This window comes from Onychomys torridus, chromosome 13 (genome assembly GCF_903995425.1).
Source record: "Onychomys torridus chromosome 13, mOncTor1.1, whole genome shotgun sequence".
NCBI lineage: Eukaryota > Metazoa > Chordata > Mammalia > Rodentia > Cricetidae > Onychomys > Onychomys torridus.
In genome coordinates, this window is record NC_050455.1 from 12840686 (window position 1) to 12861920 (window position 21235).

The 21235-nt window shown below is 37.8% G+C and overlaps 1 protein-coding gene across 8 annotated transcripts in view; it reads right to left on the reverse strand.

Annotated features, from left to right (window-relative positions):
• Positions 1 to 21235, reverse strand: part of Nol4 (nucleolar protein 4) — a 330500-nt gene that overhangs the window by 213992 nt on the left and 95273 nt on the right. The gene's annotated exons all lie outside the window — the stretch shown is intronic.

A 21235-nucleotide genomic window follows, 5' to 3' on the forward strand; every position in this document is an offset into this window, starting at 1 on the left:
ATAATTTCTGAGGTGTATGCTTGACTGTTACAAATACTGATGTATTTCAAGTTACCCTAAAAAAGAAGGAAATGTGTAGCCAATATATCATTGAGAGAATGTGTGTGCCAATTTCTTTGCTCATGAGGAGGTCATTTTTGCTGCCCTATACCACAGAAAGAGCACAGCATGGAAGAAGCATCACACGCTGAAATCCAGCATTGCAAAGCTCATGCTTTCTGAGCTTCACATTGCTGTCAGTTTGCCTTACTCAGGGGTCCTCACTGACTCCTCCAAAAAAGCATACAAGAACTCTATAATGAGATTTAAAACCTGTTCAACAAGAGGGAGACTACGCCTGCCACTAGAAATCTAACTAGTCAGTGCTAGTAAAATCATGGTTATTGGAGGGGAATATACAACCACTAATTTACTATACCAGCGTAATTCCTGACAACAATCTAAACATTGCCCTTATACCCACAGATAAATGTAATCTTCACTCTTCCTCAAGCAAACTTCTCTTTTCAACACACAGGATCCATTACAAAAACCCATAACCCATCAAAATGCAGTTGTGGAGCCCAGTCCCAATAAAGATATCTACAAAACACTCCCAAGAGAACACTGAGGAGGAGGAGGGGGAAAGACTGTAATAGTCAGAGAATCAGGTCCTTTGCTGTGAGATTGTGTTTCCCAGTAACATCAGAAGCTATCTTCATTAAGTCTCAGCAACATGGCCACACAAACATGAGCTGAACAAGGATGACACTGGTGAACATGGCAAACAAGATGGAGAACCTAAACCCTACACCAATCACTATAGGCAATGGAGGAAAGCTGGGAGCAGGAGAGGTGGTCCTCCCCGGTGAAGAGCACGCAGACCACAGGAGTTGCTCAGGTACAGGAAATGAAAACCTGTGGAAGGTTTTCACATCTGTTCCTTATTTCTTAAACACCCATAAGCTCTACTCCTTCCTGATCTCTTCTGAACTAAGACTCCCCAGGACTGTCAACAGTGTCAGCACCAAAAGGGAGAAAGAAGAATGTCCAGAATCATCTTATCATGGAAAACTATACTGGGTGAAACCAGAGACCACCCTGCAAGATTCTCATACCAGTATAAGAGAGTACCACATGAATGGGGCACAGATATAGGAAGAAAACTCAATGAGGAAGGTAAGAATGGTAATTTCATGCCACCATGTTACATGTTATCCATGCACAGAAACTTAGTGAAGGAGATCCTATCCATGCCTGAAAGGAGAGAAGCGATCATATGACCTCAGTTTAGAACTGAACACCAATAGCTATCCTACCCTTACACTACAGCATACATTTTAACATGATCAACGTTGAGCTATAATCAGTTTAAAATAGTATAACTATGAGATGTCCTATATAACCTACACAGTAACAGAAAAAGTCCATAGCAAACAGTTTATGAAAACTAAGACATGATTTCAAAAATTATAATCATAAAAGAAGATGGCTTATGAGGAAGGTACTTTGTACTACATGACAGTCTGAAGGACATGGACAAACTCACAATAAATCCTTAGTCATAAAGAATTACTCTAAATGCAAAAAAGTTAAGTTTTCCAATCAAAAACACATAGAGGACTGAATGGTAAGAAGAAAGACAAAATCCACATATAAGTCATCTATACATGGAAGATTTCTTTTAAGTATAAAATATATATAGGCTGAAAATGAGTATGTCTAAAAATATGCAACTGACAACCAGAAAGAGATGGGTGGCTATATCTTTAACAGGTAAAATAGAATTTCCACAAAAATAAAAATCAACATAACATTATAAAGGAATTATCAAGAAGATATAATTGTAAGTATATGCACACTCAACACAGTACCTAAATATATAAAGCAAGTACTAATATAACTAAAGGACATGGCAGACAGCAATAGAACCATCCAGTGATTTGAAGCAGGCTTGGGTCTAGGACCCTCATAGGTATCAAATCTATAGCAGCTCAGATCACCCATGTGAAATGGCATAGTATTTGCATTTTATGTGCATATATATTTCCCAGATGCTTTAAATCACCTATAAATTACTTGCACTGTTTTATGCAGTTTAATTGTTAGGCAAATTGGGAGTGGATGGTGCATATCTTTGGGAGATGTAGGCAAATCTCTATGAGTTCAAGGCCAGTCTGGTCTACATAGTGAGTTCCAGGCCAGCCAAGGCTATATATAGTTAAGACCCTGTCTCAAAACATAGCCCTCCCTTTTCTGGAAAAAAATGGAGAAGGAGAAGTGGATGTGCATAAGGAAAGAGGAAAGGTGAGAGGGTCTGGGAGGGAAAATTGTGGTTGGGATGTTTAAAAAACACCAAATAAATAAATAAATAAATAAAGAAAGAAAGAAAGAAAGAAAGAAAGAAAGAAAGAAAGAAAGAAAGATAAAAGCTAAATGTTTCGCAAAATCATTGTCATACAGAGCTGTTCCATAGAAAAATGATAAGAAAGATGTCTCCATGTGTTTGGCTCAAATACAAGTTTTTAAAAACCGTTTCTCATCTATTGTTGATAAATCTATGAATGTAAAACTTGCACAAGTGGAGTGCTGACTACACAGTAACAATGGAGGAATTTAGTACCTTCCTTTCAAACATAAACAAAGTGAAGAAGCAGCAGCAGACTTGAGTGACACTTTAGGTCAAAGAACAGATGCAAGCAGGCCACTGAACCACCATGGCAACAGAATACACATCCTTCCTAAGCACACACAACAGCTTTCAGGAAGGAACATGTGTGGCCGTGATTCAAGACTGAGACCCTAAAAAACTTTATTTTTATTTTTTAATGCTGATGTGAAATTTGACATTATCAACAGGAGTGGCTGAAGAGATAACTCAGTGGTTAAATGTGCTTGCTATTCTTGCAGATTACTGGAGTCCATGTCCCAGCACTTACATCAGACAGCTAACAACAGCCTGCCATTGCAGTTGCAAGGGAACCCATGCCTTCTTCTGGCCTCTGAAAGCACATGGATACACAAAAGCATATATACACAAAGAAAAGTGAAATAAAATCTTTTAAAAAGAAAAAGAAATTATCAATAGGAGGAAAGTTGGAAAAGTCACAAATGCACGGAAATTAGTTAACAAATTTCAAAGCAATGAATTGGTAAATAAATTTAAAAGGGAAAACACCTTGAATCAACTGAAATGGATGAACAGACCAAGTGGTTGGCATATGAGACAAAGGGCTCTAAGAGAAAAGTGTTAGTGACCAACACCTGAATTATGATTAAAAAGGGAAGGTTTCAAACAAACAGCCTTATAGCTGAATAATACAGAAAAAAATGCAAAACTGTCAACCATTGTGGAAGGAGAAAGTGTCCATGCTATAAAAAGACTATATAAATTCATGTACAGCAAACCACCCCTAAGAGAATACTCAAAACAATCATTTGGACTGTAAAAAAAAATGAGCACAATCAAGATGCTGCAGGAAAGACTACAAATTTGAAATGAAAAATCAAAATTGTCTCTGTTTATGGATGGCATGATTTTTACATGTACAGACAGCTGTAGACTCCACCAAGAGCTGTTAGTTAACAAATTCAAGAAAGAGGCAAGATAAAAGATGGCATTTTAAAATAAGTTATATTTCTACATGTAAAAAAATCACCATCCAATTCATAAATATCATTTAAATAGTGTCAAAAATAAAATAAATAATATATTTAATAGAGGGTTTTAAAGTTCCATGCATTAAAAACTTCAAATGTTCTTATGTATGAGATAGCATCCTACTCTATAGTTCAAGCTTGACTGAAACTCTCAATTTAGCCCAGATTTTCTTCAAACTCGTGAAAATCCTGCTTCTGGCCCCTAATGCTAATACAGGCACCTGCTGCCATACCCAGCACTAGCAACAATTGATGAAGAAAACTGAAAATACCAGTAAATGGTAAAATACCCTAGGTTCATGACTGAAAGGATTAATATCGTTAAAGTTTCCTTATCACTCAAAATGATCTACAGTTTTAATGTAATTCCTATAAAATCCCACTAGTATTCATATGATCTTAAAAAAAACAACTTAAATTTGTGTGGAACCACAAGAGGCTATTGACATGTGTATTAATTGTATTAAATTGAGCAAGAAGTGAATATTAAGACATAGATTACTTGATTTTAAACTATCCTCAAAGGCTACAGCAATCAAAACAGTCTGATAGTGATACAAATATACAGATAGATTAATGGAGCAAGATATACTGAACATAAATCCATGGATTATGATAAATTTGTCTTCAACAAATATGCCAAGAATGTACATGAAAAAGGATAATCATTTCAATAAGTAATAAATAGAAAATCAGACACAAAAGAAAAAGTTAGACCACTCCTGTGTTAAAACATCAACTCAACATGAATGGAAGACTTGAATGACCTGAAAATTTTGAAATACTGAAAGGAAATATAGATTAAAAAAGCAATGAGTGATGGCTGTCTAGATATGATCTCAAAAACAAAAACAAATCACAACAAAAAATGAGATTGCAATATAATTTTTTTCAAAGAAAAGGAAAACGTAAATATAATGAAGAACTATCCTATGAGATGAGAGGAAATATTTGCAAACTATGTATATATAAAAGCATTAATGCTGAAAATACATGAAGAACTCAAATAACAAATAACAAAAAACCCAGTTTTTTAAAATGCTCTACTGTGGCTTGAATATTGCATTATTTGCACATTCATATGTTTCAGTCCTAGTGTTGTGGTATTGGAGGTGAATAGGTCACAGATGGAGCTCTCATGAGAGAGACCTGAAGGGTCTTTATTACTGCTCTCATCCAAGAGACTGGATGGAGGTTGTCTTTCTCTTTTGCCTTACACCATATGAGGATTCGTGATTATAGCAATCATTTCACAATATATTATTACACCAAGATACCATATTACTGACTCTAAATGTAAACAATATGTTGGTTATTTACTTATATACTAATAAATCTGAAAAAAATAACAAGTTTTAATGTTTTTTAAGAAGGCATAGACAAAAATGTTGGAAAAACCTTACATGATCCTGGGTTGGCAGAATTAATATTATGAAAACAACAACTTTACTAAAGTAACTTGTAGATTGAATGACATTCTCATTAAATTCTAATGACATTCCTCACAGAACTAGTAAGAAAATCAAAATCAAATAATAACACACAAAAAAAGCATAGACAGGGAAAGCAATTCTAGCCAAAAAAAATTCAAGATACATTGAAGATAATCTCAAACTATACTACAGAGCCATTATGACATAGACATTATAGTAGCAACATTAAAACAGATGTGCAGAACAATGGAAACTGTCAAGAACACACTGGATAACAGATAAAAAGACTGAACAAGTAGTATTGACAAATCCAGATTTCACTTTCAGAAGTATAAAAATATGTCCACATCTCTCACTTGGAATAATGATCAATTCAAAATGTATCAATTTTTGATACATTAATTTAAAATGTGGAATGCTGAAACCACCATAGGGAAATACTTCCAGATAAAGGCTTATGTAATGACTTTCTGAAAATAGGACTGTAATAGCAGAGGAAATCATGTCAAGAAGTGATTAATGTGGTTACATTAAATGACAAAGGTTCACAGCCAAAGAAACTACCAATAGACTAAACACACAGACAACCTATAAAATGAAAAAAAAATCCAACTATACTTCAGACAGGGTGTTAAGAACAGAAATAAATAAATAAGTACAAAACTTAAACATAAAAATGTCTAAAACTGCCCATCAACTAATGAGTCAATGAATTCAACAGACAGTTCTCAAAATAATAAACATAGATGATTACCACACATTGTTTAAAGTGTTTTATGCCCTTAACTGGGGAAATGCAAGTTAATACTCACTCTAGTAAGAATGGCTATGATAAAAAAATACCAACAGGTTATTTTGACATGATGTGGGAAAAGAGGGACCCATTATAGACATCAGTGTAGAAGTTCTCAAAACACAAAAGGTAGAACCATATGACATAACTGTACCACTCTTGGGTATGTACACAAAGGACTCATCAATAGATAGATGGACACTAAAACTCTGAAACATACATGTGATGGATTTTTATTTAGCCATAAAGAAAAATTATGGGGTTGGAGATTTAGCTCAGTGGTAGAGCGCTTGCCTGGCAAGCACAAGGCCCTTGGTTCGATTCTCAGCTCCACAAACAAAAAAAAAATAAAGAAAAATATGGAATTTTCATAAAAATGAATAAATCTGGAAATTACTGCATTGAGTGAGGTAACAAATATTTAGAAAGATGAATATTGCATATATATTTGCAAATCCTAGCTTTAACCATCACATATGGGTATATATTTTGATGCATTAGTACAAACCAAGAAACTAGAAAGGGTACCATGACCATGAAGAAAAAGTATAAGGAAGTGGGGGAGCAGTAATATAGTACTTGTAACCAAGAAGTACAAAGGAGACTACCAGGGTCGAAAGAGTAGGGGAAATAGATGGAAAGAGGGATCGTGAATGGGACAACACAAAGTATATATGAAAACACCAAAATGGAACCTATTACTTTGTATGTTAACTAAAAAACAAAAATCCCCACAAACTCTGAGGCAATATTCTTAACGTAGGTTCACAAAATATATCTTTACAAACAAATTTTAAAGCTCTTAAATTACCTATACCTGAGAAATTAAATTTAACAGAGTCTGGAGACAAAATACTCTCACTTGATCTTGTGGATATCATTCTTTAGTGTTATGAACAATACTATTAAAAGACTGTTAAGAAGTCCCTTTGAACATGAGGCATATGGTAAGGGCCCCTATGGCCATGCCAATGAAAGCACTATTTACATTGGCTGGTAGAGAATTTTTAAAGCACAAAGTCAACTTTAAATGGGGTTCATAAGTAACAGTGTATTTCAGAGGTAAGTTCTTGGCTGACGTGTCCTTCATTTCTGACTGGTCAGTGAAGCCCTGACACCCTTCCTGTGATAAACAACAACAGTTCTAAGTAACACTATAGCTATGTTGATAAAATGGCTCAGTAAAGTTCCTACCAGACAAGAATGAGAAGCTGAGCTCAGATCCCCAGCATTCATGCTGGGAGACAGTGCACACTTATACTTGTACCACTGGAAAGGTGTAGGCAGCAAGAACCCTGGAGTCTGCTGCATAGACAGCCTGAAAGAACTTGTGAGCTGAAGGTTCAGTAAGAGACCATGTCTCAAAAAGTAAGATATACAATGGTGAGGAAGAAGAAAGTGTCAATCTCTGGCCTCTACATTCAGGTACACATGCACCTACACACACATACATGCAACATACACATTCACATGCACACACACATATACACACACAATTTTAAACAGAAAAAAATCTATAAATATAAAACAAAACCAAAATATTAGAGGCTGACTGTTCATGTTGATAGTAAAGCCATTATGTCACAAAGGTGAGGTCCTTGGGTCCATCCCTAGCACTGGAGAAAATAAAACCAACAAAGAAAAATCCCAAAATTGAAAAACATATATTTATTCAGATATTGGATGAGGCATTCTATCAATACTATAACTAATTTCATAATTACAAACTCCTCTTTTCTTTGTGGCCCTTAGAACTAGGTTTACAGGCATGTGCAGGACTCACAGCTTGTTGAGCAGGTGCTGGGACCAACTCTCCATTACTTATAACTGTAAGGAATACTCTTGGTTGCTGAGCTATCTCTCTAGCCCTCAAATTGGATGGCAGCATTTTTTTTATGAACTGAAGAATAAGAATATATAAAGCCCATAGGAACTGGCTCCAAGAGACTATGAGACCAAAGGAAGAAGCAGCCAGATTCAGGACAAAAGCATGGTCCTGGGTGGCAATATTAATGAATTCCCACAATTTGGGTAGAATATAAAACTGAACGTAGTCATCAAGACAAAAGTGACATTATCCAAGCCAGCACATACCTTTGGTGTATCTGAAGATAACAGAGGACAGTCAGATCCATTGTTAGCACTGGAGTCTGGTAAAGCTCCACTGAAATGGATATGTCTATGTTTAGTATTTGTGGAAAACTATGTAAGGGCAATTGGCTGGGACTGCTCAGGGACAACCAAAGCAGGTGTGACTCAAGATGGCTATACCTGTGTTATGTTGAGTCCACAGAACTACTTAAGAAAAATAACGACAAACTGATCCACCTGCAAGATCAGATCAATAATCAAGATGTAAAGGGGTCACTTATGCTTTTCCCTCTTGATATTGAACAAAAACAAAACAAGCTAACCATTAAGAACATGCTTTTGAGGAGTCCACTGACAAAGATTGTAACTGAAAGAACAAGGGCACTCTGCCTTGCCAATCAATGTCCTGCAGTTGGGAAGAAAAGAGAACCGGTATTTAAAATCATAAGCCACCCTGGCAGATCCAAATGCTATTGACCTCCCACCCAACACAGTAAAATGAAAGGGGGGAAATCAGGTAGCAAAAAGAATTGAAATAAAGAAACCAGCTGTAAGGAAACCAACTTGCAAAACTCATCCTGTGAATTCGGCAGCTAATAGTACCAAAATGTCTTTGACATAAAACTATGTTAGTGTGATTGATCCTAGGGAAGCCAGAGGTCCACATTAGGAGTCTTCCTCAATCATTGTCCAACTTATTTTTTGAGACAGGTCTGTAACTGAACCTTTAGCTTATCCATTTGTCAACTTAGAGAGTCTCAGGGCTCCCAGTGCCCCCCATTCCAATGATGGGATTATAAGCATGCATCCCCACACTTGACACAGGTGCTGGGACCAAGGCTCAGGTAGTCCTGCTTATGTGTAATCGCTTTACCTACTGAGACACGGCCCTTTACATACAGTTTTTAAGTATGAGATTTTTATTTCCTTTGGTTTTTTGAGACAGGGTTTCTCTGTGTAGCTTTGTGCCTTTCCTGGAACTCACTTTGTAGACCAGGCTGACCTTGAACTCACAAATATCTGCCTGCCTCTGCCTCCTGAGTGCTGGGATTAAAGGCATGTGCCACCACTGCCTGATGATAATTTTTTTAAATAATAAATTGGTAGTCCAACTTGGATCTGAATATGTAAATGTAAAAGTTAGACTAATTAGAATCATTTAATAACAAGTAATTGTCTTGCTGAATATTTCTGACTTTGTGTCTCATGGTTGTATGTACCTTATCTTTATTTCATTAACTCAAGACACAAAGTACTGAAAACTGAGAGAAAAACTTATACCAGAGAATTTGAAGTGAGACTATTTATCCCATGATTTCATTTTCAATACCAACCATCTTTATCTAACATCAAATGAATAACATGTCTCCTTTCAGCAGAAAGACTGTTCATCAGGTACATAAGCACATAGTTCTCAGGTCTACGAATGTAAAGTATTAACCATTCTCATGATTAAGATTCACACAGATTATATGATACCATAACCTGGTGCAGACATGTTACAGAGGAAATTCTTACTAACCCATCAATGGATAGTTCCATTTCCCATTTAACCCTCACAATAGTCCTACAAACAGATCTCTATTCCCTTATGACAATTCTTCTGAAAAATGAGAGGTCTATGCTTCAGAGAGATGTGTGCCTTGCAATTGAATGCAAGGCAAGGTTTGACAATGTGGTTTCAGGTGTATCTCTTAGGTCACTCTAAATTATATGCACCTCTGGTAACTCTCATTTAAAATGATGTAGAACACAGTGTCAGAACAGTAACCTTAAATTGCAGGGTAAGTATTCTAACATGTTTACAATGTCTACTGGCATGAGGTTCTATATACTTATACAATGCTCTAATTCATTTGGGTTCAGTATTCTCAACAGGAGGTGACAACTCTAACCTGGTCTCAGTTTACAAAGTTTCATGAGAAAAGCATCAGAATACCTAGTAACATGCAGAATTCTACCTGAAAGAAGTTAACTGACAATCATGTTTCAGAAGAACTGGCAGCTAAAGTTATGGCTTATCAGTAATGCCATATCATTCTAACATTGAGAAACAGGACTTCTGATATTACTGTAGTGGGTTAAAGGAATTAAACCATTTTCTTCTCTAAAGGAATAAGATTTCATCTAGGCATTGCCCATTTACATTTCTTATTTCCACTTGGTTTATTTAATTAATCAGGGACAAACATAATAGAACTACATCAAGATAGCATTTCAACCCAGTCAGAATGGCTACCATTAAAGGTAGAGGCCCATGCCTGTAATCCCAGCACTCAGGAGACTCAGGAGTTTCTGTGAAGCCAGAATGCAAAAGATGATGAATTCCAAACAAACCCAGGTATAAGGTAAAACTTCATCTCAAAACAGAAAAGAAAAAAAGGAAGGAAGGAAGAAGGGAAAGAAAAAATGACAGTAAATGCTGTCAAGATGAAGGTCAAAACGAGCCTGTCTACATGGTTGGTCTATGCTATGCAGCTATTAGTGCCACCTAGGCTCTCAGTATGAAAGTTCACCAATGAAGCAGAAGCAGAATTGCCATAGGATCCAGCTACACCACTGCTGGGCATATATCTGAGGGAATCAAAGCCATCATAGCATGGAGATCCTTGCACTAACATATTTACTGCAGCATTATTCAAGCCCAAATAGGGAACCGAACTGAAGACCTAGTAACAGATGGATGGATATCGAAAACATAATGCATATATGCAGCCATAGAGAAGAATAAAATTATGTCATTTACAGAAAAATGGTAAGCAAAATAGACTCAGGCAAATACATGTGTCCTTTCATATGTACAAACTAGATATATGTGATTATGGATGTGTGCATATACATGGAATGTAAACAGAGGGGGAGTTAGGAAAGGAAATTATTCAGAGAGAAAAGAGGAGAGAATGGAAACTAATGTGTTGAGGAAGAGAATCCAGCATATGTTTTCCTGTAATTTTATGTATTTTTATTAAATTTTTAATAAACTCATGTCATTTACATATGACCTCAAAGTAGGAATGGGGAATATTTGAAGGCAGGAAGGGACCAACAGTAAGGATGACAGGACAAGAGGAATGAAGTGGTGAATATGATGGGTATGTGCGTGTATATGTGTGTGTGTGTGTGTATGAAACTGTCATACAGAAACCCACTACTTTGTATTAACTCAAAACAATACTAATTTCAAAAGTTAACCAAAAGGAGAATACAGACTGCTGTTTAAATACTGATCTTAGCCTAAGATTTGAAGACAATGAGCTGAAAAAGCACTAAAGCATGGTGAGTTGTAAGCACAGAACACCAAACAGAACCCAGCAAACCACAAGATTCAGTACTGTACTGTGTTGACCCAAGCACACCAGAGACTACCCAGCACTAAGGAAGGTGCAGTCTTACAGTCGCTCACGTGGGAAGATGGTTTGGGCTTGCCTGCAGTACTACTGACCAAACCAAGAACTTCCGCCATGGTAGGCAAGCATTCTGCCACAGAGCCACATCAGTGACAAAGAAGACATGCTGTGTGGGTAGAGTGTGACCCTTTTCAGATACTAAGCTAGAAAGCAATAAAAACTCCTATAATCACATTAATTTATAAAAATTATCTCTACATTAATTTACATAATAGGAATTAACACCTTTGAAAATCACAACTTTTCCCTATTATTGCACAGCATGTCATTGTAAAACTTTGCCCTTAGAGGTCAAACCTCTGTATTTTTCTTTTATGAAACCTTATTCACAATAGGTGAAGAATAAATTACATAATGATCTCCTAGTGAAATTCTTTTCTCTTCCTGTGAGAAAACATCTGTAATAAACCACCTGCAATGTATATAACTTGATGTTGTAGATATAGAAAAAAATTTTAAATTAAGTTAAATAGAATGGAAAAGAATGTATAAATACAAATTTTAATCTGTAAAGTCACATATAGTGGTGTGAAACATGATTCTAATTAGCCTTATCAGTGAAAAAACAGGTGTCAAATATGAGGAAATACCCCAAAGATCAGAGAAGCAAAGGAGCAGCCACTAGTGCCTTCTCACTTCTCCCAAGCCTCTGACAGAACGGGGTGAGAACCTGTCTCTACAAATCCTCAGACAAAATGGTGTGTGTGTGTGGGGGGGGGGGGTCCTGTCTCTAGGAATCCTCAGACTGAATGGGCCTAGAGATCCTTTCTCCACCCACCTTTTTATAGTAATGTCTCCACCTCCCAAGTGTTGGAATTAAAGGTGTGTGCGTGCCACCACAGGCCAGCTGTTTCTCTTTCTGGTTCAATCTCCTGTAGCTCTGAGTGGCCTTGAACTCTTGATCTTCCTGTTTCCCCCTCACAAGGGTGGGTTTAAAGGTGTATGCCACCACTGACTGGCCTTTACAGTTAACTACTGGCTAGCTCCATTCTCTGATCCCCAGACAAGCTTTATTTATCAGAACACATACAAAATATCATACAACCGTGGTACACAGAGAGTCTTGTCTAAAGAAGAGACACCTCAGCCTGGGCAGCACTGCCAATTGAATAAATCTCTCAACTTTGACTTTACATATCATGTGAATTACATTTCGTAGAAGGGACTTAAGACTGAAATGCCTATAATACTCTCACATTTGACAAAGAGTGAAATTTTAAATGATGCCTGACATATATTCACAGATCTGACATACTTATAAGATGTTACAAAATCGAGATGCTAAGGAAAGAATAGCTATGTGCACCACTGTGCTGCTACCAAAGAAATAATGTTCAAGGATGTATAAGAAATGAATACACATAAAAATTAAGACATTTCTCAGCTGAGATGCAGTTGTTCTGCATCTTATTGAATGGATAATCACTATAATTATTAACTAATGCTGCTAGATAAGGTTCTAAGAACTCAAGTGACTAAATAGGCCACATTATTCGAATCACCTATTGGTAATTACTTGATTAATTTTGCAGTGATTTTTGAAAGCTACTGTGATGAGGATTCAATATGTAACATCTGCTAAGTGAAAAGTGCAGAAATAGCCACAGTCAATTAGGCCAAAAGTCAGGCATACCAACCTGCCAATCAAAATGTGTTCACTAGCGACCATGAACTTAGCTTCGAAACTCTTTTGGAATGTCTGTGCTGTGTTGTATCTATATGTTCTATACATCTGTACTAATGACCAACTGAATTTCTGTTTCTTCATGATATATCTAATGTCAAAACCAATATTGCTGGTAGACTCACCTACCAACCCAAGCTCACCACTGCTGACCTGTGGAGTGCTCTCATATTTTGTTTGGGTCTCTCTCAGTCCTACAGTACTGCTGGCTTTGCTCCTCCTGGCTAGAAACTATTATCATTTCTCCAGTTTGCTATTTTCAGCCCATTTTCTTTTTTTCTTTCTTTAATCACTTCCTAGATTTAATCTTGTCATTTTTTTATCAGTTCATCGGGCTGTTTGTACTTATCTGATCCAGGGAAGGATGACTTAGCCCAACCAGGCATATGTAGGGTTCATTTTTATTTTTTATTCGTGTGTGTGTGTGTGTGTGTGTGTGTGTGTGTGTGTGTGTGTGTGTGCATATTGCTATATGGATGGGTGCCTACAAAGGACAAATAAATGCATTAGACCTTCTAGAGCTGTCATGGTTTCTGGAGCCAAAAATCAGGTCACATGGAAGAACAGCAATCTCTCCAGACTCTGAAGGTTAAACAAAAATAAGATTTCTAGACAAAACATAATCCAATGTCATTTGATATATGAGAATATGGGTTTGCATCTGAAGGTTTTTGTTGTTTCAAATTTAAAACACATTATTTGGTCAGGAACATTGGAGAATCTAAGAACAGAAATGTGAGTCAAGGTGTGCAGAAGTAATATAGGAACAGTCTGTAGGCAATCTTAAGTCAACACATTGATATGAAATAATGTTTTCTATCTTTAAACCACATACTTCACACTATAAACTGTCACATACACACATTCATGACATATGATTTTTTCTGGTCTTCACTGTATTTCTTATTGTTGCAGCCCACTAAATTGCCTTGATAATTGCTAGCAGGATAGACCACAAGATGTGGAAATGCTGGCTGAAAGGCAAAGTCATGCATCTCTCTATGCTAAAGCTTTTGTGTGGTGCTGAGGGAAGGTGGTGGGAAGTGGCCACATTTAAACCAAAAGATGGCAAAGCCAACAGAAGACTAAAGGGAGCAGGAATATTTTTAGACACTTCAGGTCATTTTTTTTTCAAACAGCTAAAAGCAATTTGAAGATTTGAGGCAAATGTTTCAAATTTGGTGTGCAATGCAAGAAATGATGGAATGTGGTACAGGGACAAAAAAAAGTCAGTTTTCTGCAGAGACATAGGAAGGCTCAGAAAGTCACTGCAGGCCTCAACAGCCTGCCAGAGAAAAACACACAGAGGAAACATCCCAGAGCATGGCAGATGAATCTTCAACTATGTCATCCTCCCCAGAAGAGCAAGGACAAAAGAGAAGTAAAATGTGACTCAAGTTAAATGGTAAGCATTTTTTGTTGGAAATAATTTTACTTTATTAATTACACCTCAAATGGAGATACACTGCTTTATAAGGAAAACATTCTTCTATTTGCACATACATGTGCATGTGTACAGATGTACGTGCACATATATGGAGGCCAGAGGAGAACACTGGGTGTCATTTGCCTCTTTCTAGACAGATTCCCTCACTGGCCTGGAACTCACCAAGTAGTCCAGGACAGCTGGCCAGAGTGACTGGGAATCCATCCATTTCTACACCCAAAGTCTGGGAGCACAAGCCTGAGCCACTGCACAAGGTTTCGGGTTTTGGTTTTTCCAGACATGGTTTCTCTGTTTAACCGCTCTGGCTGTCTGGAACTCACTCTGCAGACCAGGCTGGCCTCAAACTCACAGAGATCAATCAGCCTGCCTCTGCCTGCCAGGTGCTGTGATTAAAGGTGTGTGCCACCACCACCTTACTTTTTTTTTTTTTTTTTAACAAGGGCTCTAGAGATCAAACTCAGGTCATCATATTTGGCAGACATTCTGCCTTACTGACCCAAGAGCTTCCTTTTCTCTTTCCTTTCTTACAATAATGAGATTTATTTACAATAATTAAAATAATCAATTAAGTGTGATCACATCATAATTCAGACAAACCAAAAGGTGGTTCCCTAAACTTAACAGTGCCATTTTGTGTCAGTTCTCGTTGAGGACTACTGGGCTTCTAGGAACAGATTGCTGGAAAAGAGTATTCTGACACTAGATGAATAAAATATGAGCAGATGGGCCCTGGAAAAGGTTTTGTTCATACATGTTTCCTAATAGTAAAATGAAAGAATCCCTAAATATTGAGTGAAAATAGGACTCAGCAAAGCCAGTGTTTACGGAATTCCCAGCAGCATGAAGAACTGTGTTAAAATACATGATTGTGTGCATAAGAGCGGAAAATAGACTTCACTTCCCCTGAGGAGTGAGTATCCCCTGGGTTGGGGAGATGAGCAGACAGGCTCCTCCCAGGTCTAGCATTCTCTATCACATTCCTGCTCCTCTCTAAGCCTGTGCCCTTCCTGTGTGCTGCTAGTCCAGGGAGCATCAGCAATTTCCTGGGTGCATGCATGCCAAGTATACAGTTGTTGCAAACACCCAGCATGGGCAAATAAGCCATCTTATGGTGATGGAAACAGATGAAGTGTAGGATTGGAGATGCTATCACGTGCTTAGGAGTGCTCAGAGTAGTTGCTGAGGACAATTCAGTTCCCAGTACCCACAAAAGGTGGCTAACCACCACCTGTAACCCCCATTCCAGGGGGATCTGATGCCTCTGGCCTCCACTAGGACCTGCACTAATATACACACACCTACACATGGACACACAGACCTATGCCTAATAAAAAATAAAAATAAGCTTAAAAAAGATGAAGTTTAGATTTCAGATTCTAGGAGCTGGAGACATGGATCAACAAATAGGATCAGTTGCTGCTCTTACAGAAGGCCTGGACTTGATTCCCAGCACCCACAGGGCAGCTCACACGGTCTTTAACTCTAGTTTCATGGGATCTGATGTCCTCTTCTGACTTCTGTGGGCATCAGATATGCATGCTGCATATACATGTAGGCAAAACACTCATACACATTAGATATAAATAAATAAACCTATGAGAATCTGCAAATGAGTTTGGTCCTTTGGTACCACCAGTGTTTACTTACACAGGCAAGGTTCAGAGCATGACAGGATGGTAATATACCACGGAGGCAAAATGTGTTATCTGAATATTTTAGTCACTCAACATCTGGAAAATGAGATTTTTAGAGACACTACACAAAGATCTTATCACATGGTTCCCTTTAGAAAATGTTGTATATCTGGGGTGCTCACAATGATCACAGGTAAGTTTTTCAAGCAATGAATAGAACTGTTCTGATTACCATCATGCCAGGGGGCTGTGTTTCTGAAAATGTAATCTTAAGGAAGACTCTTTTAAGGGCCTGGAATACTTAAAGAAATGCCACCTCTCTGCCTCCAGCCTCTTATCACCTCTTCTTGGAAGATACTGTTTTATAATACATATAATAACTGTACTAATATTAACACACCTACTGGATTTATCTGGCAATAACTATCTTGTTTACATGTTCTATACCAAAGTGGAAAGAAAGGAAATACTCAGTACAAACTTCAAATTCTTGGAAGCATCTTAAATCATTGTTTCAGCTTCTTTACAGACATCTTTACTAATCACGACAGTGTCTAAGTGTGCTCAAATACAGCATGATGCCTGCTGACCATGAGAAGGCATAACCTGAGGGGAGAGATCTTCATGAAGAGTAGCACAGAAAAAATAGGTTAAAAAAATCTCAATAATTTTTCATTTATCATGAAATTAATATAACTGGTTTTCATAATCCTGGTGAAAGCCAATCTCAGTTCTGGGATAGAACTGCCTAAATGCCTAGGAGGTGATGTCTGTAGGTCACTGTGAGGCATAGTTGCCTTGAAGGAAAATAGACTTAAATAGAAACATCTATTTCTCCTACTTCTTCCCACATAATCAATACTTTATTTTTTAGAAAAAAAAGTATCATTTCAATAATGACTACAGTGTTTGAAGCAAGCATTGTGTTTACCTGTACATATATGACTTATGGTCCTCAAAACAGCAACTTTAAAGTAATCACATGGCAAGATAACAGCATAGAATTTCCACTTTCAGGATACAGACTCAATTTTTCTTGGCATCATAGCTGCTACTGTTCTCTTTCTACTACCTCATGCCAGTTCTTGTGATTATATCCCATACCAATTCAATACCAGATAACCATTTAGACATATGCACATGTTGCCTTGAAAAATTCCAGGCTTTATTTAGTATAACATGATGGTACCCAGGAAAGAATAAGCCTCTGAAGTGAGTGGGAAGCCCTCCAGTATTAACCACAAGTACTTTTTAAAGCTGCAGCATCTCACTTTCACCACTAGGGTGCACTGAAGTTGCAATTTACTAGGTAGATGCAGCATTAATGGAAATTCTCACACAGGTTGAGTTCCTTCAAGAAATGTTCATTTGGACAGTATTATTAAATAAGAAATTCATTTATGATATATAATGTGATATGCTTATGATATATAATGTAATATTAGTCAATGATAAAATTGCTTCTGTAAGTTCTCACATCTTTTGCCTGATTCCACTGACAGCAAAAATAACTCCAGAATATCAAAGTAAAAATAACTCCAGAATATCAAAGTAAAAATAACTCCAGAATATCAAAGATCTGGGTGACGTCTCCTCCACTGTTACAGATGACACTATGTCAGTTTTTATAAGTGAAGCAAACTGACCTTCTGATTTAGGATTGTTAGTTGATGAATTAAATGGCCATGTCATTGACTCTGTTTTAATTGCTTCTTCTCACCTTAGGTTTTTTCTACACATGTTTTACTAGGTTGAATAAATAATAAGTTGTAGTGGTCCCCAGATAGCTAATCCTAACATTAAAAAAAAAATGCACACGTCCTGAGACTCAGAGACAAACCCACCAGCTCCTGTCGAACCCGGAACATGCATCTGGACCAAAGGTGAGTGCCTGGGGTTATAGCCAGAGAGGCAACTGCCCCTGAGTCCCACTGCTGGACACAGGCCATCCCGGGAGGACCTGTCCAACTTGGCCCCAGTTTCCTGCCAATCGGTGGGCCCTGTAGGAAGGCTCCACTTTTCCAAGACTGCAGGCAGACACTGCTGCAGTCTCCACACCCTGCCCCCACACCCATCTGCCCAAGACCCCAGCCACTTCCTGAGAATCAGAGATCAGCCCCCAGCTTCCATCCTGCCCTAGAACTCCCATCTGGACCAGAGACCAGAGGAACTCCCATCTGCACAAGAGGAGCTCCCATCTGGACAAAATAAGGAAACCCCATGGACTTCCCAAGACTCAGAGTCCAGCCCCCCAGTTCCTATCCAGCCAGCACTCTCATCTGGAACAGTGCTCCAATCTGGCCCAGAGCTTCCATCTGGACGAGAGAGAGGCTCCCTAAATCTGTCAGCGCTCTCTGGAACAAGTACACTGATAAGACCAAGAACGAACCCAAGAGGAGATGGGGAGATGTCAAGGCAGAAGTACATACAACATAATAAAGAGCAATACAGCATCACCAGAACCTAGCCCTTCTCCAACAGCTAGACCTGAACATCATGGAATGGAAGAAGAAGAAGAAGAAGAAGAAGAAGAAGAAGAAGAAGAAGAAGAAGAAGAAGAAGGGGAGGAGGAGGAGGAGGAGGAGGAGGAGGAGGAGGAGGAGGAGGAAGAAGAAGAAGAGGAAGAAGAAGAGGAAGAAGAAGAAAACAACCTTATAAGTAACATCATGAAGAGGCTAGAGCCTTATATAGAAGAAATCAAAAATAAAGTAGAGGAACAAACAAAAAATGGGAAGAACGCTATAAAAAAAACTAGAGGAAAGGACAATTAAAGCAGAAGAAAACAATAAGTCCCTGAAAGAAAATCATGAAAAAGCAAGGGAAACAGTCCAAGACCTGAAGAGGGGAATAGAAAAAATGAAGAAGACACTAGCAGAAGGAATGTTGGACATAGAAAATCTGAGTAAACAAACAGGAACTTCAGATGCAAGTATAACCAACAGAATGCAAGAGATGGAAGAGAGGATCTCTGGTGTTGAAGATACGGAAGAAGAAATAGATTCATCAGTCAAAGAAAACACTAAAACCAACAAAGTCATGACCCAAAATGTCCAAGAAATTTGGGACACCATGAAAAGACCAAACCTACAAATAATAGGGATAGAGGAAGGAGAAGAATACCAACTCAAAGGCACAGAAAATATATTTAACAAGATCATAGAAGAAAACTTTCCCAAATTAAAGAAGGAAATGCCTATGACGATACAAGAAGCCTATAGAACACCAAACAGACTAGACCCCCCCCCAAAAGTCCCCTCGCCACATAATAATGAAACAACTAAACGTACAGAATAAAGAATATTAAGGGCAGCAAAGGAAAAAGGCCAAGTGACTTATAAAGGCAAACCCATCAGAATAACACCCTATTTCTCAATAGAGACTTTGAAAGCCAGAAGGACCTGAACAGATATAATGCAGATACTAAGAGACCATGGATGCCAGCCTAGACTAATACACCCAGCAAAATTTTCAATCATCATAGAGTGAACAAGACCTTCCAAGACAAAACCAGATTTAAACAATACTTATCTACAAACCCAGCCCTACAGAAAGCACTAGAAGGAAAATTCCAACCTAAGGAAGGCAGATACACCCATGAAAACACAGGCAATAGATAACACCACAGCAGTAAACCCCAAAGAAGAGAAGTACACACACACTACCAACAAAAAATAAAAATAACAACAGGAATGAACAATCACTGGTCATTAATATCCCTTAATATCAATGGACTTAATTCACCTATAAAAAGACACAGACTAACAGAATGGATACAAAAACAGGACCCATCTTTCTGCTGCATACAAGAAACACACCTCAAATTCAAAGACAGACACCTCCTAAGAATAAAAGGCTGGGAAAAGACTTTCCAATCAAATGGTCTTAAGAAGCAAGCTGGTGTAGCCATCCTAATATCCAGCAAAATAGACTTCAAACTAAAATCAATCAAAAGAGATGATGAAGGACATTACATACTCATCGCAGGAAAGATCCACCAAGATGAAGTCTCAATTCTGAACATTTATGCCCCAAACACAAGGGCACCCACATATGTAAAAGAAACATTACTAAAGCTTAAATCACGTATAAAACCACACACATTAATAGAGGGAGACTTCAACACCCCAACTTTCACCTCTGGACAGATCGGCCAAATTGAAACTTAACAGAGACATAATGGACTTAACTGATGTTATGGCTGAAATGGACTTAATCGATATACAGAACATTCCACCCAAACAAAAAATAATATACCTTCTTCTCAGCACCCCATGGAAACTTCTCTAAAATCAACCACATACTCGGCCACAAAGCAAATCTCAACAGATACAAAACAATTGGAATAACCTCCTGTGTTCTATCAGACCACCATGGTTTAAAGTTAGATTTCAACAACAGAAAAAACTACAGAAATCCTACAATCTCATGGAAACTGAATAATGCTCAACTGAATCACCAATGGGTTAAGGAAGAAATAAAGAAAGAAATTACAGACTTCGAGAGATCAATGAAAATGAATACACCATATACCCAAATTTATGGGACACAATGAAAGCAGTGCTAAGAGGGAAATTCATAGCACTGAATGTCCACATAAAGAAGCTGGCGAAATCTCATGCTAGTGACTTGACAGCGCACCTGAAAGCCCTTGAACAGGAAGATGCAAAGTCTCCCAGGAGGAACAGACACCAGGAAATTATCAAATTGAGAGCTGAAATCAATAAAATAGAAATAAAGAGAACAATACAAAGGATTAATGAAACAAAGAGTTGGTTCTTTGAGAAGATCAAGATAGACAAGCTCCTTGTCCAAACTAACCAAAAGACACAGAGAGAGCATCCAAATTAACAAAATCAGAAATGAAAAGGGGGACATAACAACAGACAATGAGGAAATCCAGAGAATCATCAGGCCATACTTCAAAAACCTCTGCTCCACAAAACTGGAAAATCTAAAAGACATGGATACTTTTCTGGATAGGTACCACATATCTAAGTTAAATCAAGACCAGATAAACCATTTAAATACTCCAATAAACCCCAAGGAAATAGAATCAATCATTAAAAGTCTCCCAAACACAAAAAGCCCTGGACCTGATGGTTTCACT